At 37.9% G+C, this 23,846-nt stretch overlaps 1 pseudogene; it reads right to left on the bottom strand.

Annotated features, from left to right (window-relative positions):
* Positions 1–59: 59 nt before the first annotated feature.
* LOC105553375 lies at positions 60–23,498 on the bottom strand (annotated as a pseudogene).
* Between the last annotated feature and the right edge of the window lie 348 nt (positions 23,499–23,846).

Genomic DNA, 23,846 nt, shown 5'->3' with positions numbered 1-23,846 from the left:
GAACTGCAGGTTTGGAGGTTTCTGGCAGTGGGTCACACTCCTCACTTTTCCAGGAGCCCTTACAGCCATGAGGGAAGGGGCACTGTGGCTGCCATAAGCAGTCTCTTAATTGGGTGTCCACTCAAAGTGCGCTGATAGAAACTCGACAATGACTTCCAATTGAAGTTAGACTTGCAAAGGTCCCAGTAAATAGCCTTGTTGCTCGAAGCAACTCTTAGAGGAGAAAGGAGGATAAAGGCATAAGGAGTTGGGGCTGGTGGTGTGTGACTTGTGAAATTGAGAATCACTAAAAGCTGTAGGTGAAGGGGAAGGTCCACAGTGCATTTCAAATGACAGAAATAAAAGGCAGCTCCATTGGTCAATGTTACATTTTGGAAGTCGGAGGCTAAATTGGCTCATGGTATTTAGCTGTGCATAGTGATTATTAACAAAATAATACACGTAATTCTTAACAAAATATTAGAAGCCTCAATAGCAGAAAAATAAAATCTATTTTAGAAAAACTTAAATCTTGAGAAGGGGAAAAAAATAAAGTGATAGACAAATTTTTACACAGAACAGACATGAACACATTATCTTAATCTCCCTGAGGCTTTGGGCCATTTTAATTCTTTTCCAACTTACAAATTACCTTAACATTTCTAAGGGACATGGATGTCTTAAATTGATAAGTAGAATGTCAAGCGTCACTTCGAGTAACAGGAAAAGAAGCCACCGTCTTTAATTTTTACATCTAATTGACTTCAGTTCAGGTGTAGTCAAATGTATATTATTTCTTAATTTGACACCTTCCATTTAAGAGGTCTTATTTTATGTGTCAGAGTCACAGGTGTGAAATTAGTCACTGGGAAGGCTAACTGTTCCAGATTCTTTTGACCTTATGGCTGGAGGGAATTTAATTGTAACCTCATAAAAAGAAAGGAATTCTGGCCACTAGGGAAGATGATTACATGGTCATTGACAATGTGAACTTGAATGGCTACATTAGCTCTTTAATTATAATGAATCAAGAAGAAACGTTCAAGGTTGGAAAGGAGGCACCTGGTAGGGGATAATGACAGGTAGTTATGCAAATAGTATCAACACTTACAGAATGAAGAGGCTGGAGCTTCTTTGAGCCAGTTTGGAGATTTCAGCCAAGAGAAGTGCAAAACTCACAAAAGGTTCAGTGTCAGTCATTAAAACTACTGTCAGGTGGCACACTTCTATTCAGTAAACTGCAAACTGGGATTTTTCTTGGCTAGGAAAGTGGCTCTGTTGTCTTGTCTCCCTGGAATTCTTCATGCTAATTTTTTCCCTTCTTTTTTTCTTTTTTAGTCTGTGTCTTTCTATATTGTCCAGGCTGGGCTTGAGCTTCTGAGCTCATGTGATCCTCCTGCCTCTGCATCCCAAGTAGCTGAGATCACAGGCGTGCGCTCTTCATGCTAATTTAGTATTAGTTCCCTTAAATGTGAATGGAGGGAGAAAGGAAAATAAAATAGCTGAAATCAATAGAGTATATCAAAAGCTCCCAGTAACCAAGTTTTCTTCATATAAGTTCTCACAATTAAAAAAAATTTTTTTGTTCTGTTTTTGTTTTTTAGTCTTAGCTCTGGCTTTAAATTCTATCATCTCAAAGCACCCAGGGCTGTTCTTAACGCACAGAACATAGTCATTAAGACTAGATAAATAATGATTGAAGGAATGGATAATTATGGGAACTTGAATGTTATAAAGGAGAAATAAAAGCAACTCAAAATGGAATTAAAGGAAACAGCTTCAGTATTAGATCTCAATTTACACACCTTCTATAACACTAAAATAGATGTATTTCTTAGAATTCTTTAAAGAAAGTCTGTTGAGAACACTTGTGAGATAATCATGTTTAGTCAGAGATGACTTAATTAAGGTAAGGATACATAAACAGCTTTTACCACCCGCAGGCAAAGTGCTGTTGTTTGTCAGAATAATGAAACTGGTTTCTGTTTATAGAAAACCAGACGGTCCTCATTGGAGTTCCTTCTTCTAAACAATGAAAAAAAAATGCCCCTGTGAAAAATACATTTTCTTAGGATGTAGAATCATTACCTTGGGTGGTATGTTTAGGGAGAGAACCGTTTTTCCTCACTGCTAATGCTTCCTTCCATGTGGCTAGAACTTCTGTTAGAATCATTTCCCTCTGCCTCTCTTGTTACTTCTCTCTGGGGAAAGAGGTTTTATTTAATATGAAAATTTGGGAGAAGACACTGAGCCTCACCCTCTTCTCCACTGCCATCCTGCCCATAAGCACACATTAGTGGTTCCTCGAGGCCAGTCTCCTCAAAATGTGTTCTTGGGCCAACAGTACCAGCACCTGGAGACGTGAGAATTTGTTACATAAATGCCAAAGATGGCCTCTGTATTTTGGGCCTCTTTATTCCCTCACAGGAGGCTGGGAGCAGTGAGCTCAAAAGCCCAGTAGTGCCAGACACAATGTTTACACACCCAGTTGTTTTAAACATAGCCCAGATAAGTAGGGTCTTAGCCATTTAGAGCCTTTTTGTTTTGCATACCCTGTGAAACTGCACCTGACATCTGCTAGCCATTGATAGGAGAAATCCTGCATCTATACCAAGACTCCTAGGTCTGCTGCCCTCGGGAGCTCATTGACCCAGAGACTTTGCTGGGCTACTGAGGGCACCAATTAGTAATTGTAGTTCTCCCCTCTGATTCCCTCTCTCTCGGCAGTTCCCTTGTCCTCTTTCTCTTCGGGATGGTCTCATGCTCTGAGAAACTCCCCCAGGAGCAGACTTCTCAGTGTCACCCAAATCAAGCTTGCTGTGTGTTACTGCCCTCTCACGGTCACATCGTTTTCATCAGCCCCCAAACCCCTGGAACTTGCTCCAGAATACCACATTTTCTGATTTTGCCTCAGATCTATCGAATCAGAAACTCTTGGGTTGGGCCCAGTAATCTGTATTTTAGTAAGCCTAGCAGATGATTCTGTTGCCTGTGGGAATCTGAGAAAAACTGCCTCAAGTTTTATAGGGGAAGGCCCCAGTGGGGAGGCCTACAGCTCTCCAGTATATTTGCTGTGACCTGGCATGTAAGTTTCTGTATTACTTATCTGGTGCTGTGTAACAAATTGCCTCCAAAACTTGTTGGCTTAAAACCATAAACATATAGTATCTCAGTTTTTGTGGGTTGAGAATTTAGAAGTTTAGAGGAGTGGTTCTGCTCAGGCTTTCTCATGTGGGTGTAGTCAAGGGGGTTGGGGCTTCAGTCATCTGGGGGCTTGAGGGCTGGAAGATCTGCTTCCAAGGTGGCTTAGTCACATGGCTGCTGGCAGGAGGCCTCAGTTCCTCACCATAAGAGTGCCTCCACAGGGCTGCTTGGGTAACCTCATGACCTGGCAGCTGACCTCCCCCAGAGAGAGAGATTCATGAGAGAGCAAGACAAGTCATAATGTCTTTTGTGACTTAGCCTCAGAAGTCACATTTGTCATTTTCACAGTATCCTATTAGTCAGCCATATACAGCATGGAACAGGGCTACACAAGCACATGAATACCAGGTGGCAGGGATCATTGGGCCCTCCCTCTAAATCAGGAATGAAACATTGGCAGCCTGAGTCTCCCAAACATGTCTCAATCATCAGAGGTGGTAGTTTACTTCTGTTTATGCCCATGCCTCATTTGATGGGGGGAAAAGCAATGTTTTTTACTAACCATCTCAAAACACAACATAAAAAGTATAAATCATGGTGACCTGTCTTTTTTGAATAAACTTGATAACTATTAAGTTATATATAATCTTTAAGATATATCTTTAATCTTTTATATATATCTTTATATCGCCATATATCTTTAATCTTTATATATATGGATAAACTATAAATCTTTTTGAATAAACTATATATCTTTACTGGGATGTCCCATAGCACCTCAAGGACAAAAACTCCTGATCTACCCTACTGTGTTAGTCTACTTTGAATTGCTATAAAGGGATATCTGAGGCTGGGCAATTTATAAAGAGAAGAGGGTTATTTGGCTCACAATTCTGTAGGCTGCACAAGAAGCATGGTAGTAGCATTTGCTCAGTTTCTGGTGAGGCCTCAGGAAGCTCACAATCAAGATGGAAAGTGCAGGATGAGCAGCCTGTCACATGGTGAGAGGGAACAAGACAGGAAAAAGGAGGTGCCAGGCTCCTTTAAACAACCAGCTCTCACGTGAATTAACAGCGAAAGCTCACTCATGACTGGGAGGAGGGCACCAAGCCATTCATGAGGGGTCCAGTTCCATAACCCAAATACCTCCCACTAGGCCTATCTCTAACAGTGGAGATCACATTTCAACATGAGATTGGGAGGAGATGAATATCCAAACCATACTACCTGGTAAACCTATTTTTTCTTTATTTCTTTTTAACGTAAAGAGCACCACTATCCACCCAGCTGCCCAAGTCAGAAGCCTGGAAACCTGACTCCTTTGCCCCAAGTCCTGTTACTCACCGAACCCAGCTTATTCGATCTCCTGAATGGCTCTCAGATTGGACCACTTCTCTTCTTCACCAAAGCAGTCCCTCAACAAGATTGTTGCAATGATATCCAGCTGGTCTCCCTGCCTTCCATGTGAAAAAGTGTAGAGGCAGGACAGAGTGGAGGCAAGGAGGCCAGCTGGAGATGTCATGTCAATCCAGTTGGAAAAGTCATGGAGAGGGCTAGACCAGTCTGAGAGCGATTCAGGAGATAAAATGAACAGGACTCCCTGATTTACTCTAAAGTGATATCTTCTTTCAATTCTTTGATGGTTCTCCTTTGCCCTCAAAGTCCCGGTTCTGACAAGGCTATGCGAGACATTCATTGCCTGGTTTGACTTACATCTCCAGCTTTCTTTTGGATGCTATCCTGAGCTAGTCAGAACTTGTTAAATCCATCATTGCCTATTTCCACTCAACACTAAACCCTTTTTATATACTTTCTCCTCCACCTGAAATGCCCTTTGCCCCACCCTGTTCACTCAAGGAGCTTTTATTTGTTCCTCAGGTCTTGGTTTAGATGTTCCTTTTTTTGGAAGTGTGACCTTTTGGGACTTTCAACTTTGGATTAGAAGCCTTTCTATGATCTCCCTCAGCATGGGGCAGTTAACTCATCATAGCATTTACCAGTATTGAAATGTCAATTTACTTGACTCTGTCTACCAAACTGTACAGTGCTTGAGGCAGGGACCATGTCTTATGGACTTTTTTATGCCAAGTCCCTGCCATATGTTTGGTACTTGATATCATTTGTTGAGTGAATGAATGCTTTTATACTTATTATTTAATGTCTTTTGCTTATTATCTCAGTGGAGGGTTGTCTTGTTGGTTGTCATCTCATTATTTGGTTTATGTTTTGTCCTTCCCCCTTCCCACCCCCGTACTTCCTTTCCTCTTTCTACTTCATTTCTTTTCTTCATACATTCCCAAACATTTGTAGAGCTCCTGCGGTATCCCAGCGAGTGCTTTTGTAACTTCTACCACTTCACACCTTCTGTACTGGATTTCTCTACTTGCTGTTTTTAATTTTTACTATGAAAGGGGATAATTTTTAAGATTCCTCTAACCTATATCTAACCTTGTAATGAAGATGGTGGACAATGCTTGAGATGCTCGAAATACTACGCTAAATGCTCAGGAATGCGGTCACTGGACCCATGGCGATGCACAAGTCTAACTTTATTTTCTTAAACACATAAAAATACTTGGGTGAGCATGTTTACTTGGGTTCCTTCTAGAGGAAGATATTTATGAAGAAAAGGACACCCAGGTTATCTGCAATACTTCACAGTGTGTGGGTGGATGTTAATGTGGCTGTCTCCAATCAAATCACAGGGAACTTATCTGACAGTGGTGTGCTGGTAAATTGGCTGTCTGAAAAAAAAAAGCCCTGATGTGTAGCATTTGCCAGTTTTCATGGTATAAATACTCCCCTCCTGGCTGATTTCAGGCTACTAAGATGACATCACTGAATATGGAGTTGGGAAGTGATAGGGAGAATCGGCTCATCATTGCTGTATCGGGGCATGGGTTTCCAGGAAGAAAGTGCTGGACAACTATTGTGAAGTTGTCTAGTGTTTTGTCTCCTTTTCTGAAACTTGTCCTAACCATAGCACAGTTGTCACACAGATTATTCTGATGGGAACAATCAGAATGATGGGAATAATCAGCTCAACTGGGCTGAGCAAAGTACTTTCTAGAAAACTTAAATTGGAATTGGTTTGGCTGGTTTCATGAACAGAGAAGATATAAATTGGAATTAGTACTGAGACCATTTCCTTCAAATGGGCTTAGAACAGAATAAACCCACCTGCAGCAAGAAAGAAGCAGCAACAGGAGATGGAGAGAAGGGAATGTCTGGGTTTGTACAGCTCTCAAGCAGTGCTTCTGTCTATGGAGCTGTGAGACTCCCTTAGCCTCTGGGCTTACGCTCCATGTTATTTGAAAATCAAGATCTTAATAGTACAAAGAATCTGGCCGAAAAACAACAATCAACAATACCTTTCTTTTCCAATTTATCTCCCCACCACCTATCTAGAAATTAACCTCTGAAATATTAAATCCTTGATTATAGGTTTAAGAGAAAAAATCGTTCTTATAGATAAGAAAATCTATTTCACAACAGCAACTTCTAATAGGCCAGTGTTTTTCAAAGCATCTTTCCTGGACCTTTAGGGTCCAAGACACCTTAGAACTCTGTGATGTCTTGGGGACTAGAAAAACAAGTACAGTGGGCAGAGGTCCAGGCTCCAATTGTAACATCACCTAAAGCAGCTCTGGGCTTATGTACTTTAGAAAGATGTTCTATTTGCAATTGTATTCATAGAGTTTTCCCTGCTGAAGCCTTAAGTAAAATTGGGAAAGGGTTGGCTTGCCTTCTGTGCCCTTAGTGCTCCCTTTCTGCTGCTGCTCTCCTCCTAGGCACCTGGCCTCACCCTCTCTTAGAATCTTCCTGCCACTGCCTCCTGCAGAAGCAGCTCTCAGGAAAAGGCAGGTAACTTACAGTATATGAGGATAAAACTGAGAAGTCTAAAGGTGTTAACTTTCTATCTGCATCTCAGTGGAGGACAACGTAAAGCCCAGGGAAGAAGCCATAGTCATAAAATTTCGACCGTAGTCCAAGAGGTGGATGTGGAAATGAGATGTGGATAAAATGGAAATATTTTCCTGCAACTTCGGAATTTTCCACGTAGACAATGAACTCCTTGGGGGCAGTCATGAAGTTCATTTCAGAGTCAAGGGCATGAATCCTTTTCCGTACTCAAGAACTAGATACGAGATAGAGTCATTTTAGTTTTTAACTTTGGTTTCACTTAAAGTACTTGCATTCCTAGTATTAGCATTTTATTTTTTAAGTTTTGTTTTTCAATAGTAAATATAAATGAATGTGCTGAGCTGGGGTATGTCCAATTACTTTTTTGAAAAACAAAACTAGTCCTTAATGATATTTAGCCAGTACTTTTCTTGGCTCAAGATTTTGGATTGTTTAATAGATCTCACACTTCTCTAAGTGGGGGATGGCACACCTAAGTCACGGCACTAGGGAGATAATCAACAGGAAGATGGACCTGTGAATTTGGAAAAAAAATCCAAAACTCAGAACAATACCTGTGGACACCTCTGAGCATAATCATTGATAGAAATTTGTAAAGCATGATGTCTCAATGTGGAGAGCAGAATAAGGTGTGGAATACGCTTTGGTTGAGGAGTTCTAACATGCCTGAGGCTTCAGATGGAATAAAACACATTCCTCAGAAACCTCCAGGAAAGGAGGAAGTGTGGCATTTTCCACACATGTCTAAAATGTGGAAATTACCTGGATTCCCATAGGTTTTCTTTAGAGACTGTAACCACATGTAATAGGATTTTATAATGAGCACATTCCCTTTGAATGTGTTCACTGTAACCCCTAGATTATATTATGTATAACCTAATTAACAGGATATTGAATAGATTTTCAGTTAGTACACTACAGTTTTAGGGAAAAATAGAAAAGGGGATTTCGTTACTACATGAATATATAACATAAAATAACATGCACTCTTTGTGTCCTGTCTTTTGTTTTTCGTTTGCCGTTGAATCATTTGGCTCTGACATTTTGCTATGAATCTTGTTTGCTGGTAATTGTTTTCACTCAATTGGGCCATTTATATATGAATTTCATTTTAATAAAATTTTATCCTGATAAAAGTCTCTTGTTTGCCTATCTTAAATTTATAGGCTAAATTTTGTTCAATTAATAATCATTTTATTTTTTCACATTTTTTAAAGGCTTTCTTATAGATTTTTTTTTTTTTCTTTTTGAGACTGAGTCTCCTCTCTTGTTCAGGCTGGATTGTATCGGTGCCATCTCTGTTCTCTGCAAGCTCCACCTCCCAAGTTCACGCCATTCTCCTGCCTCAGCCTCCCGAGTAGCGGGGACTACAGGTGCCTGCCACCACGCCTGGCTAATTTTTTGTATTTTTAGTAGAGACGAGGTTTCACCGTGTTAGCCAGGATGGTCTCCATCTCCTGACCTCGTGATCCGCCCACCTCGGCCTGCGGAAGAGCTGGGATTACCGGCGCGAGCCACCGTGCCCTGCCATAGATTTTCTTTTATAGTTTTTTAGTGTCATGTTATTTTGGTGGTCTGATTTGATCTTTTTTTATGAAGTTTTTTTTCTTTTCAATGATGGGATTTTCCATCATTCTGTTTATATCATTTCCTGTTTCCCTGCCACTGAGTGCAATTTTATCATACCTATGTGACAACATGTTTTAGAATTTGAGGCTACCTCTCATAAGATTTTGGAAGACTACAAGAGCAAAGATTGCCTAACAAAATGTTTGTCATGGTCAGAGCTTTCTTTTTTAATAAGGTCAATGAACACGTCAATTAAGCATCTGCTACTCTTCTTCCCCATGCCAATGGGATGGAAATAGCCACCAAGATGAGCCAGAATGGGAACTTTTCTGAACATATACTAAGTGCTGCTGGAATAGAAAACCCATATGCCATTTCCTCTACTCTTTATAATAACCTCCAATGTGAAGTAGCAACAGCCTCAGTTTACTCATGAGTGGTCTTATATGTGTATCAAGAGCACACAAATTTCCTGGTGCTGGGCATTTGCTTGCATGTTTCTATGTACATCTTAAAAGCTGTCACAGCCAGGCACGATGGCTCATGCCTATAATCCCAGCACTTTGGGAGGCTGAGGCAGGTGGATCATCTGAGGTCGGGAGTTCGAGACCAGCCTGACCAACATGGAGAAACCCCATCTCTACTAAAAATACAAAATTAGCTGGGCATGGTGGCATATGCCTGTAATCCCAGCTACTCAGGAGAGCTGAGGCAGGAGAATAGCTTGAACCTAGGAGGCAGATGTGGTGGTGAGCTGAGATCGCACCATTGCACTCCAGCCTGGGCAACAAGAGTGAAACTCCATCTCAAATAAATAAATAAATAAATAAATAAATAAAACTATCATAGGTGTAAGCTTTAGGCAGGCTCACAGTACTTCTGACAGCCTGATGTTCTGGCTGCTGCACTATTTCTCAAATGATTTGTAAATATTGGTGGCACCTTTGATTTGTTCCTTTCTTTTTGTGAAGGGGGACTCGAATAAATTGAATTAAAAGGAATTTGTCATAAATGGCTGCTATTTGTTAATATTTCCCCAACTGATTTTGCCCAGTAGTAGAGATTTCTAGAACTGAATATTTAGGATCTACTGGCTTTGATTTGTTTACAGGTGGATCAATTGTTTATTCATGTAACAAATATTTATAGAGAACTGACTGTGTGAAGTTATTTGTTATTTCTAACTGTTGTCATCAAAAGAGGATGGATCCGAACTGGAAAGACTAAGAGATAGGCACATTCCTGTAAAAAGAAAGAAGATATAAGGAGATGAGGTTATGGTTGAGGGTAGTAAGCTGAAGATTGGGGGGTGCATGGGAGGAAATGGTCTAGATTTGTTGGCTAGAGGTTGCCAGGGACTTTTGGAGGAAGGATATATACGTTTAATTTTCATGGAAACATCCAGGCTAGGTATTATTAGTCCTTTTTTATAGTTGAGGAAATTGAGGCTGCTCAGGGGACACAGTGACATCTCTATAAAACCCTGTGCCATTGTGGTAGGGTGTCTGGGGGTGGGGCACAAAGGTGAATATGAGATAGAGATGTCTTCTTCTGAGCCACAATATGACATGTTCCAGGAGTATTTATATGTTTTGTATCACATACAGCATAAACCCTCTTTTGTGTCACCACAAAATCAATAATGAAATATTGTGAATGAGAAAAGCTATTCTGTGGGGGTGTATGAATATAATTCTTGTGAATAAATTGAGTTTGGACATTTTGGATTATGCCAAAGGTCCTTAGTCTTGCACGAGGGTGGTACTGGAGGAAAAATGAAGCTTTTAGAAGTAAAATGTTGCCAGAGCTTGAACTCACATCTGCTGCAGTAGAGGCTGCTATTTGTAATGACCGTGTTTAGTTCAGAATATGTTAATAGAGGTTACCCACAGGTTTTCCCAGAAGTATCCCAATTATGGGCTGGGCACTGTGGCTCATGCCTATAATCCAGCACTTTGGGAGGCTGATGCAGGCGGATCACCTGAGGTCAGGAGTTTAAGATCAGCCCCACAAACATGGTTGAAATCCTGTCTCTACTAAAAATACAAAAATTAGCTGGGCGTGGTGGTGCATGTCTGTAGTCCCAGCTACTCAGGAGGCTGAGGCGGGAGAATCGCTTGAACCCGGGAGACAGAGGTTGCAGTGAGTGGAGATCACGCCATTGCACTCCAGCCTGGGCGACAAGAGCAAGAAGCTCTCAAAAAGAAGGAAAAAAGTGTCCCAATCACTCTGGGAGCTCCAAAGACACAGTGGCCACACAGGAGGTCCCAGGACGAACAGGAGCAATTGTGGAAAGAATAGACTGCTATCCTTAATCAAAAACAAAACAGAACAACGACCAACCAGTTAATGTTCTTTTGTGTTATTCATGAGAAATTCAACTGTATTTTGTAGGTGCTTTCTTTTCATGTTGAGACGTCCTACCAATCAAATAACCAATCTGCAAAGATTCATTGAACAGGAAAGAGATGACTGTAGAGTCTTGATAGTTGCATGCAGCACTGAGGCACCTTAAAAAAAAAAAAATTGAAATATGTTGTGAAATCTCATTTCCCAAGCCACACACATAGCTGCTTGTTCCTCAAGTCTAGTTTTAAAAAACCCCATTTATGTGGAATAATTGGCTTCTTTTCATTCACGGTAAGAATTATCTCACCAGCACCATTGGCATCCCTTGACTGCTTGTTAGAAATGGAGGATCTCAGGCCCCACCCAAACCTTCTGAATTAGAATCTGCAGTTTAACAAGGTCCACAGGTGATTCATATGTACATTACAGTTTGAGAAGCACTGCTCTAAGGCAATTTTAGGCTCTGAGGTAGGTGAAAAAATACCAGGAATATCTTCGCCCTGCCTGAGCTTGCATATAACGGCAATTAGTTGAAAGCACATGAATTAGCCATTAACAAAAGGCAGTAAGAGCTCCGTGCCAAGCCAGTGGTACCCACAGAAAAGGCTGTAAGTGTTGGAAGAAAGAGCAGTCACATCCAATTAGGTCTACCAGGGAAGATTTCAAGCCAGCTGCTGCCTTCTGGTATTTCAAATTCTTTTAACTTCCAGTGCGTGCCATAGACCCCTGTAGCCCTAGGGGGCAGTGTGATATAGTAAAAGGCAGTTTGTGTCACTTTCCCAGTGTTACTCTGTGGTAGCCCTGGGATCTTGGGAAACCACTCAATCCCCACTGAACCTCAGTTTCCTGAGGAATAAAATAAAATACTCTTTCCTTATAGGATTGTTGTAAAGATTCAGTGGTAAATGCATATAATGTCTAGCACACATCAGGTCCTCAATTTCTCCTTTTCCCATCTTCCCTTTTGTCTAATCCATAGTTAACCTAATTGGTAGTTACAATGAAGAAAACTATACTATTTATTGATGTCCAAGCATGTTCACATGGTAAAGGAAATACATCTGAAAGAAGCTGTCAACGGTGGCTGGCTTGATAGATAGCTAAGTTTCCTAGTGGGTAGCACTTGTGGAAGTAGTCTAACCAAGTGCTCATGGTGGTCTATAGGAATTCAGAAGATGGCTTCAACCTTTTGCTTATTTTCTTACCTTTCAAGGTAGTGTTAAGCCCAGAGCATGGCTGTGTTGCAGTGCTGAGAAACTCCATAGGCCTAGATCTAAAGCAGTGGTTCTCAAGCTTTGGTTGTATGTTGGAATTTCCTGGGAATTTATAAAAACTCCTGGTGCCTCGAATTGGTTCCAGATCACAGAATAGACTTTCAAGGGTTGGAAAGTTATGTAAGAAAGCACACCAGGTGATTTTAATGTGTTGTCAAGGTTGAAAACCATTATAAGCTGTGCTTTACAGGCTTAGTACCACTATAAACCATTCATTACAGGCTGAGTACTTAAGTGTAAGCAAGTGACAGGCTTCTGCCCCAGTGGTGTGGCTTGCTTGTCAAACACATACGGTTCTTGTGGCTTCTGAGAATTTTAAGTTTAATCTGTTTAGAGTGTGACAGTTGAAAAAGAAAATCAATTTCAGCATTATGTATCCCAATGTTACATTTTTTTTTTTTTCCAGCTTTAAGTGGGATCCTTGGGTCCTTGCTGGTTTCATCTTATATCTTTTTATAACATTTGGAATACTTGGTGCTATCAAGTTTATTTGCTTAGAAATTTGCATTTCTAGTTTCTCTTTATCTCTTTATGATAGAGACATCATTTATCCTCAATCTTTGGGGACAGACTGATTTGTTTTCTCAATATTTGTATGTTTTCTAAATTTTTATGAATCTTCCTTGGGTATTTTCCAAAAAAAGTAATCAGTAAAGACACTTAAGATCCATTAAAAGCAACTTGGGGAGGTTAAAACACACAGTTTGGTGTCAGTGTGACTCCAAGCTCCTTCTATAACTTAAAGTCTGGGAAGCAATAAATATATTTGATTCATGTACAGTGACTGGAGATAGAGACTCACTTCCTCCCAGGACTGAAGTGAGGATTAAACCAGTAATTCTCACAAGTGTTACAAACAGTGCCTGGTGCTTAGCAAGCGCTCAGTAAGCATTTGTGTCTTTTATTATTCCAGGAGCAGGGTCAGAATGTAACCAATGTATTTGGAAATGGGGTCATACAGTAGCTGGCTATAATAGCAAAAGGCTTTAAATCTTTATCTTTATAAAAATTTGAGAATGTTAAAGAATAAAATAGTGTGCGTCACAATTTATTATCAATAATTGAAAGAGTTTGTGGCAGTTCTGACACCTCCTAGTGGTTCCACGTGTTTTCCCTGGTGGAAGGTAATGCATGGACGTGGCGTGGGCAGTGCTGTCAGTATTATGATTAGCCAAGAGATTTTTATTTTTATTTTTTAATTTCTGTATAACTTACAAAGACAACAGAGAAATCCACTGAAATAACTAAAGCATCTTTAGAGAATGAGAACTATATTTTTGGCATATTACTATTTTATAAGGTTATCTCCACATCTAATTCATCAACATATCATATTCTACCTTCAAAACAGACTTTAAATCTGTTGACTTTGTTACTGCCAACACTGCTCAATCCTAGTTCTACCCTCTGCTTCTGTTCCAATCTAGGACTAGTAGTAATTAACTCCCTGTTTCTACAATGCACTAAATAACAGTCCAAGTGGTCTTCTAAAGCACAAATTGAATCCTGTGGCTTCCAGGATTAAACCCTTTCCAGTTCTTTGGAGTGCTTAATTGCCACCTGCTGTGTGGAAGAGGACACCTGTGACAACTCCATCTTCCTTCTAGTACCCTAGCAGTAAATGGTGTTCAATGCACATTTTTACACAGTATGCTAAAATGATCATAAGAATTCTTTAATTGTGTTGGGAGTTTTAATAGAGGGTATATATTTTTCTATATAATTCTATTTTTTATTTTGATTTTATTGTTCATGATAAGATCTGAGCCAGTTTTAATAAATATAGATGATACACATGAAAGGTACAAAGCAAATAGTATGTGTTTTCAGATTGTCCGTGTTTTAATTTTAGTTTTAGAGAAATAGAGCATACACACAGAATATTTAATATTATTTATACAGTTTAAAAGTAACAAAACAAAATGCAATAATAGAGCAAAATAACACTTTTTGAATGCCCTTGTAAATAGCTCCATAATCTCATCCCTTTCTTCTCCCCTTTACAAGGTAACCGCAATTCAGAATTTTGTAGTATTGGCTTTTTTTTTTCTCTTTTGGTTTTTGGATGAACATACTTTTTTCCTTTTTCTTTATTTAAAAATTTTAAAATTGTATACAATTATATGCAATGCAATTGTAAATATATACATCATGTACAACATGATGCTTTGAAAGATGTATATGTTGTAGAATAGCTAGATCAAACTAACATAGTGCCTTTCATTATTTTTTGGAGATGAGAACACTTAAAATCTTAGTGACTTTTAAAAATACAAAGCATTATCATTATAGTTACCAGGCTGTACAACAGTTCTCTTGAACTTATTCCTCTTATCTAACTGAAATTTTGTATCCTTTGAGCAACATCTTCCCAACCTCTCCTTCCCTCCACTTCTGCCCCTGGTAACCACCATTTTACTCCCTGCTTCTGTGAGTTCAACTTTTTTAGATTCCACTATTGAGAACATGCAATATTTGTTCTTCCGTATCTGGCTTATTTTGCTTAACAGGATATCCTCCAAATTTATTTATGTTGTTGCAAATGACAGAATTTCCTTCTTTTTAAAGACTGAGTAGTATTCGATTGTGTACATATACAACATATTCTCTTTATCCATTCATCCACTGATGGACACTTAGATTGCTCTTGTATCTTGGCTATTGCAAATAGTGCTGCAGTGAACACTGGGGTGCAGATATCTCCTTGACATATTTTATATCCTTTGGATGTATACCCAGAAGTGGAATTGCTGGATTAAATGGGTAGTTCTATTTTCAGTTTTTGGAGCAACCTTTATACTGTTTTTCATAATGGCTATACTAATTGACATACCTACAGTGTTCCGTGGTCCTCTTTCTCCACATCCTTATCAACACTTGTTATCTTTTTCTGTATGTGTTTTTTTAGAATAATCATCCTAACAGATTTGAAGTGATACCTCATTGTGGTTTTAATTTATATTTCGCCGATAGAGTGATATTGAGCATTTTTTCATATACCTGTTGGCCATTTGTATATCTTCTTTTGAGAAATGCGTATTCTGGTTTTTTTTACCCATTTTAAAAATTGTTTCCTTGTATTGTTTGAATTCTTCATATCTGTTTGATACGAACCTTTTATCAGATGTGTGGTTTGCAAAAATTTTCTCCCATTCCATAGGTGTTCTCTTCACTCTGTTGATTGTTTCTTTGCCTGTGCAGAGCTTTTTAGTTTGATGTAATCCCATTTGTCTATTTTTGTTTTTGTTGCCTGTGCTTTTGGAGTCATATCCAAAAAACCAATATTATGAATCATTACCCTTATGACTCATAATAGTTTTACAGTTTCAGGTCTCACATTTAAGTCTTTAATCCCTTTTGAGTTGATATTTGTGTATGTTGTAAGATAAGGGTTCCATTTCATTCTCTTGCATATGGACTTCTAGTTTTCTCAACTCCATGTGTTAAGACTATCCTTTCATCGGCCAGATGCGGTGGCTCACCCTTGTAATCCCAACACTTTGGAAGGCTGAGGCGGGCGGATCGCCTAAAGTTGAGAGTTTGAGACCAGCCAAACCAACATGGAGAAATCCCATCTCTACTAAAAATACAAAAAAATTAGCTGGGCGTGATGGTACATGCCTGTAATCCTAGCTACTCGGGAGGCTGAGGCAGGAGAATCACTTGAACCTGGGAGGCAGAGGTTGCGGTGAGCTGAGATGGCGCCATTGCACTCCAGCTTGGGCAACAAGAATGAAACTCCATCTCAAAAAAAAAAAAAAAAAAAAAAAAAAAATTCTTTTTCCATTGTGCATTCTTAGCTCTTTTGTTGAAGATCAGTTGACAATATCTATGTGGATTTATTTCTGGGTGCTGTCTTCTGTTTCATTGGTCTATGTGTCTGTAAGTCGGTACCATATTTTGAAAAATAACTGTAGCTTTGTTACATATTTTGAAATCAGGAAGTATGATTTCTCTAGCTTTGTTCTTTTTCAAGATTGTTTTGGCTACTCATTTGTGGTTCCAGAAGGATTTTAGAATTTTTTTCTATTTCTATGAAAACTACCATTAAGATTTTGATATAGATTACATTGAATCTGTAGATTGCTTTGATTAATATGAACACTTAAGTCTTCCAGTTCATGAACACAGAATGTCTTTTCATTTTTTGTCTTCTCTATCTCACAATGTTTTGTAGTCAGTATATGTCTTTCAACCCTTTAAATTTATTCCTATTTTATTCCTTTGATGCTATTGTAAATGGGATTGTTTCTGTCAATTCTTTTGCAGTTTATTGTTACTATATAGAAACACAACTGATTTTTATATATTGATTTTATACCTTGCAACTTTACTGAGTTAACTTATTGGTTATAACATGTGTATGAATGTGTGTGCATATGTGTGAGCATATGTGTGTGTATATGAAGTCTCTGAGGTTTCCTATATATAAGATCACGTTATCTGCACACAGAAATAATTCTATTCCTTCATTTCTGATTTAGATGGTTTTTATTACTTGTGTAATTACTCTGGTTAAGATTTCTAATACTATGTTGACTATAAGTGGTAAGAGTGGGCATCCTTGCTTTGTTCTTGATCCTTGGCTTTTCTTTATTGGGAAGCTTTTTTAAAAAAATTACATTTCGATCTCCTTACATAGATCTGTTCAGATTCTTTCTGTTATAGATCTGTTCAGATTTTCTATCATGATTCAGTATTGGTAGGTCGTATGTTTCTAGGAATTTACCATTTCTTCTAGATTATCCAGTTGTTTGGTATATAATTGTTCATAGTAGTTTCTTACGATCCTTTTTATTTCTGTAACATAAGTTGTAATGTCTCCTCTCTTATTTCTGATTTTATTTGAATTTTTTCTTAGTCTAAAGATTTGTCAATTTTATCTTTTCAAAAAACTTAGTTTCATTTATTTTTTTCTATTGTTTCTCTATTCTCATAAATTCCTGTCTAATATTTATTACTTTTCTATCTGCTACTTTTGGGCTTAGTTTTTTCCTTCTCCCTGCCTAGTTCCCTCAAACATAAAGTTAGGTTATTTGGAGTTCATTCTTTTTTTTTCTTTTAATGGACATCTAGTTTTTCCAGCTTCCTTCATTGAGAAGACTGTCCTTTTTTTCCCATTGTATATTCTTGGCTTTTTTGTTGAAAATCAGTTGACTATATACGTGGATTTATTCCTGGGCTGTTTCTTCCATTTCATTGTCTGTATGTACATTTATTGCTATAAACTTCTCTCTCACTGCTTTGCTGCATCCCATGGGTTTTGATATGTTGTGATTTCTTTGCCTCAAGATATTTTCTAATTTTCCTTTTGATTTATTTTCTGACCCACTGATAGTTTGAGTGTGTGTTGTTCTATTTCCACATATTTTTGCATTTTTCAATTTTTCTTCTATTGATTTGTAGTTTTAGTCCATTGTGGGTAAGAAGAGATCCTTGGTATTTTAATCTTTTTAAGTTTAATATATATTTGAGACATAATTTTTCCTAGAGAAAGATCCATGTGCACTTGAGAAGGGTGTCTGCTGCCATTGAGTGGAATGCACTATATATGTCTATTAGATTCCTTTGGTCTAAAGCAATAGTTCAAGTGTGTTGTTTCCTTACTGGTTTTTTGATTGGATGTTTTTATTGAGAGTGGGGCATTGAAGTCTCTATTTTTATATTGCCATCTATTTTTCCCTTCATTTCTGCCAGTGTTTTCTTTATACATTTAAGTGTGTTAATGTCAGGTTTCTATATATTTATAATTGTAATATTATCCTAGAAAACTGACAATTTTGTAATATAATATCCTTCTTTGTCTGTGATAGTTTCTGACTTAGTCTATTTTTTTCTGATACTAATATAATCACTCCTGCTCAATTTTAGATGATTTTTATGAAACATCTTTTTCCATCCCTTCATTTTCATCCTGTATTGGTCCATAAATCTAAAGTGAGTCTCTTGTAGATAGTATATAGTTGGATCTTGTTTTTTTTTTTTTTAATCATTCACCTATTCTACATGATTACAGAATTTAACTTATTTATATTTAAAGTCATTTATAGGAAAGAACTGAACTTAAAATAGAACAGTCTATTTTAAGCTGATAACTTCAATTGCATACAATAACTCTATATTTTTACTTCTCACCCCACTACACTTTGTTATTGATGTCTCTACTTACATTTATTTATGCTTTGTATTCATTAACATATTTTAAAACTATAGTTATTTTAATACTTTTATCTTTACCTTTTATACTAGAATTAAAAGTGACTTGGCTAGGCGTGGTGGCCCATGTCTATAATCCAGCACTTTGGGAGGTCAAGGCAGGTGGATCACCTAAGGTCAGGGATTTGAGACCAGCCTGGCCAATGTGGTGAAACCCCATCTCTACTAAAAATACAAACAATTACCTGTGTTGGTGGTGGGTGCCTGTAATCCCAGCTACTTGGGAGGCTGAGGCAGGAGAATCACTTGAACCTGGAAGATGAGCAGAGAGCCGAGATCACACCACTGTACTCCAGCCTGGACAACAAGAGCAAAACTCTGTCTTTAAAAAAAAAAAAAAAAAAAAAAAAAAAAAAAAAAGGGACTTATTCACTACTGTTACAGTAATATAGGATTCTGTATAGGTTTTTATATTTGCTTTTACCAATGTGTTTTACATGTTCTTGTGCTATTGTGTTTCTAGTTATAAGGCGGGTCTAGTGGTGATGCACTTCCTCAGCTTTTGTTTGTCTGGCAAAGTCTTTATATCCCTTTCATTTTTAAAGGATAGTTTTGCCAGGTATATTCTTTTTGATTGGCAGGATTTTTCAAGCATTTTAAGTATATCATTCCACTGTCTCATGGACTGCAAGGTTTCTGCTGAAAAGTTTGTTGATACTCTTTTGAAGGTTCTCATGGATGTAAAAGTTGCTTTTCTATTGCTTCCTTCAAAATTCTTTGTGTTTGACTTTTGGTAATTCAATTATAACATGTTCTGGTGTGGATTTCTTTTAGATTTATCTCATTTTGGATATTTTGTACTTCATAAATCTAGATCAATTTCTTAAGATTTGGGTTGTCTTCAGTCATTATTTCATTTGAATAAGCTTCTGGTTTGTTCTCTTTTCTCTTTCTGAAACTCCTGTACTTTTTATGGTCCAGTTGATGATGTCCTTTAAGTCCCTCAAGCTCTTTTGCTTCTCTGACTAGATAATATTAAATGACCCATCTTTTAGTTTGGTGATTCTTTCTTTTGCTTGTTCTAATCTGAAGCTCGCTGTAGTGTCAACTAGCTTCTTGATTTCTCACAATGGGAATTGGTCCATGTATTGCTTTAAAATTGATGTGTCTATGGGGAAAAGGAAAGTTTAGAGCTTCCTATTCTGCAATTTTGCTAATATCTTGGCTTGCTTTTTAAAAATGCATTTACAACATACGTATGATTTCCTGAGTAATAGTAGTCTGATTATACTTTTGACCCATGTGTAAATGGAATCACACTATATATATTCTTATGTTTAGCTTTCTTCCCTCAACATAACTTTTGAGATTCACCTATATTGATGAATGTAGGTGTGGTTTATTTACTTTTACTGCTGTGTCATATACTGTTGCATAAATGTAACAATTCATTTTTTCATTCTACTCTTGTACAGTTGTGTTTTCAGTTTTTTGGTATTGCAAATAATACTCTTATGAACATTTTTAGGTATATCTTGGTGAACATATATAACAGCTTCTCTAAGATTCATATGCAAATAAAATGGCATAATCATGAGGCATGCATATATTCAACTTTAAAAGATAATGCCAAAATATATTACAAATTGTATTGACCTAAACTTGAGCTAATAATGTCTTCAAGTTTCTTTTGTTTTACATCTTAGCCAATGCGTTTACATTTTTATCAATTTCATTAGAATAAAATGATGTACTATTGTGGTTTTACTTTGCTTTTTCTTGATTAATAAAGTGTGAATTTCTTTTACATGTTTAATGGCCACTTGTGCTTCCTTTTCTGATATGCCTGCTAATATATTTTGACCATTTTTTAATATAGGGTAATTTGTCTTATTCTTAGTAATTTATGGGCATTCTGTATATATTCTGGATACTAAGCTTTTAACAATTACAGATGTTGCAAGTATCTTATAGTCTGTGGCTTGTTTTTCACTGCCTTTTTGGGAGATGTGTGTGTGTGTGTGTGTGTCTGTGAGTTGTCAGCTTTTTGGAATGAAATTCTTATAAATGCAGTTTGATTCACTCTTCTTTTTCTTTAGTTTGCAGTTTTTGAGCCTTTTAAGCAAAATTCTACCTTACACTGAAGCCATAAGATATCCCCTGATATTTTTTCCTAAAAGTTGTACCTTTTATGTTTAAGTTCTTGATCCATCTGTAATTGATTTTTGTGAATAGTAAAGTGGGTATTTGAATCAATTTTTCTCCCCATATGAGTTGCAATCATTTGTTTTTCAGTCCATTCTTTCCTCATTAGCTGTAGTGGGTAGCACTGTTTTGTATCAGGTATTAACATACACATGGCCTATTTCTGGGCTCTCTATTCAGTTTCATTAGTTTGTTTCTTGTGTCAGTATCATGGTAACTAAATTACTACAGGTTTATACTAAATAAATATCCAGGGGGGACAAACATTTCAAATTTTTTTTTCTGTTAGGGGTGTTTTAGATAGTCTTAGATCATTGATCTTCTATAGAAATTTTATATAAAATTTATAGAAATTTTATTTATATTTAAATTTCAGAATCACATTTGCAAATTTCAGAAAATACACTGGTAGACTTTTACTGCAATTGTGTTGAATCTACAGAATATATTGGAAAGATTAATTTTTATAATATTGTTTATTTTTGCCCACAAACATGGTAATAAATTTATGTGTTTAATGTTTTAAAACTTTTATCTTTTGCCTCAAAAAGTGACATTTAAAGAAAAAATGACAAGATATCCATTCCTTGTCTCCCTTCCCTACACCCTCCTGCTGTTCCTCAGCCCCCAAGATTGAACGCTGACTGGGGCTAGGTAGCAGGACAGCCCCCAAGATGAGGTCAGCAACATTGAGGGGCATTTCCTCAATGGAGGTGTTGTAGAAGGTCCCGATGCCTCAGAGTCCTCTTGTCTTCTTCTGTCACCATGTTAATAGCCACATCCTTACGGTCAAACCATCTACCTCAACTGATTCTGTGGATATAGTTTTCCCTGTTGGTGGGAAGGTCATATTTAATGACTAAAGAAAGCTGTTGCATATCAATATCTCCCGGCCCAGGTCAGTGGTAATCAATACTCTGCTAGAGTCAGAATGAAACTCCCTCTGATCACATCATGTTCCTTTTGGTCCATATCTCCACGCATGGCAGAGACAGTGAAATCTCGAGTGTGCATCTTCTCAGCGAGCCAGTCCATCTTCCTTTGGGCGTTGATGAAGATGACTGCCTGGGTGGCAGTCAGGGTTTATATACAAGTCACACAGTATGTCCAGCTTCTACCTCTCGTTCCATGTTGACGTAGAATGGGCAGATACCCTCCAAGGTCAACTCTTCCTTAACAAGTATCTGAATGGGGTCCCTCATGAACTTCTTGGTCACCTCAAGCACATCAGAAGACATTGTAGCTGAGGGCAAAACAACCTGGGTGCTGCTGTTGAGCTTTTCGAATATGTCATAGATCTGGTCCTTGAATCCATGTCTTAACATTTCATCAGCTTCATCCAGCACAAACATCTTGATGTATTTGGGAGACAGGTATCTCCAGTTAAGCATATCAAACACATGGCCAGGGGTACCCACGATGATATGGGGAGCTTCCATCTGCTGTTTCTACACCTCAGCACACACATTAGTACCCCCAATACAGGCATGACAGGAGGCACCCACGTAGTCTCCTAGTGTCATGACCGCCTTCTGTATCTGCTGAGCCGATTCTCGAGCGGGTGCTAGGACCAAGGCCCCGGTGTCCTTGGTGTCCTTTAGATCTAATTCAATCTGCTGCAGAGTCGATATGGCAAATGTGGCCATTTTCCCAGTCCCAGATTGGGCTTGAGTGATCACATCATAACCCTTCATACAAGGTAGAATGATTCACTGCTGGATAACGAAGGCTTCTCAAAACCATAGGTGTAGATGCCATGGAATATTACTCTTTTGGAAATTTCTTGGTGTTTCTGTTGGCATAAATACTCCCAATTTTTTTCTCATCTGACTTTTTTGAAAAAGTTTTCTTACCTTAATTATTTTATTTTTAGTTATGAATCTATAAGAGCTGTATAGTTTTCTTATTTAATCTAGCATTAAATATATAATTCCACTCTCGTCTGGCTTCTATTGTTGAAATTTTAAATGATAGTCTTGTTGTCTCTGATGTTCTGCAGTTACAATATAATGTAGATTTATTTCTTATTTTTGCTTACAATACATTGTTTCTGAGTCTAAGGATTCATCTTATTAATTATGGGAACTTTCCAGTCATTTTCTCTTTGAATATTGCCAATATCCACTCCTTTTATTCTTTCCATCTGAAATTTTATACTTTCTACTTCTTTGGTTGTCTATATTAAGTTTTGGGTAATTTTTTTCAGATCTGTTTCAATTCATTAGCTTTTATGCTGCATCTCCATTTAATTTGTAGTATTTTTCATTTTTTAGATTTTCGCTTCTAGCAGTAAAACTTTGTGTTCTTTCAAAAGTCTGGGTATTTCTGTAGTATCTTGTTCCATTGTCATACTTTTAATACCTCTAATTCTTAAAATGTATTGAATTTATTTTAACAAGCTTATTAAATTTATTTTAACAAGTTTTGTGAGTCTGATTCTGTAGCTGGTTGTTGTGGTTGACTTTTGTCCATGTTTCCTTGGTCCTTATGTATTTTATTAGTTTTGATTGTGAATTTATGTTCCATGGAATCTAGGAGTTTTTTGAGGTTTGGACTTAATGTGCCTTCCCTTCCTTAGGATTGTGTTTCCTTCTGCCAGATGCTAGAGGATGCTACTGACTTGAGTTCATTTTCAAATAGACTTTCAACTACACAGAAATAAAACTTCTGGTTCTAAATGCCTGTGAATATGGGCTCCACCGAGAGCCTCACTTGACTCACTAGGTAGGTGGATATAAGCAAGAATCTTCCCTATCTCCCATTGTCCAACAGGGCTTTTCTTTAGATTGCTTATTGATGATGTCGCTTTACAAAAGCCCCAGCTTCACTCAGTTGTCTCTGATCTAAAATTTTGTACTCTCTAAGCCCCAAGCTTGGTCTCTTGTCTTCCCCAGTCATGGGACCCATTAGAACTCTGGATTAAAACCACCAGAGATTGGTATATACCCTCAGAGCCATGCTGCTCCAAAGCTTGCCTACCTCTCGGGAAATACACTTTCTACTATTCCTGGAAATGCCATCTTCCTGATGTCCATATTTTAAATTCCACATCATTTCACAGATTTTTTTTTTGAGATGGAGTCTTGTTCTGTCACCCAGGCTAGAGTGCAGAGGCATGATCTCAGCTCACGGCAACCTCTGCCTCCTGGGTTCAAGCAATTCTCCTGCCTCAGTCCCCCGAGTAGCTGGGACCACAGGTGCCCGCCACCACCGCGGCTAACTTTTGTATTTTTAGTAGAGACAGGG

Source organism: Mandrillus leucophaeus, unplaced genomic scaffold (genome assembly GCF_000951045.1).
Source record: "Mandrillus leucophaeus isolate KB7577 unplaced genomic scaffold, Mleu.le_1.0 Scaffold592, whole genome shotgun sequence".
In the NCBI taxonomy this organism is placed as follows: domain Eukaryota; kingdom Metazoa; phylum Chordata; class Mammalia; order Primates; family Cercopithecidae; genus Mandrillus; species Mandrillus leucophaeus.
The sequence above is the reverse complement of the archived record's forward strand: the minus strand, read 5'-3'. Positions and strand labels throughout refer to the sequence as shown.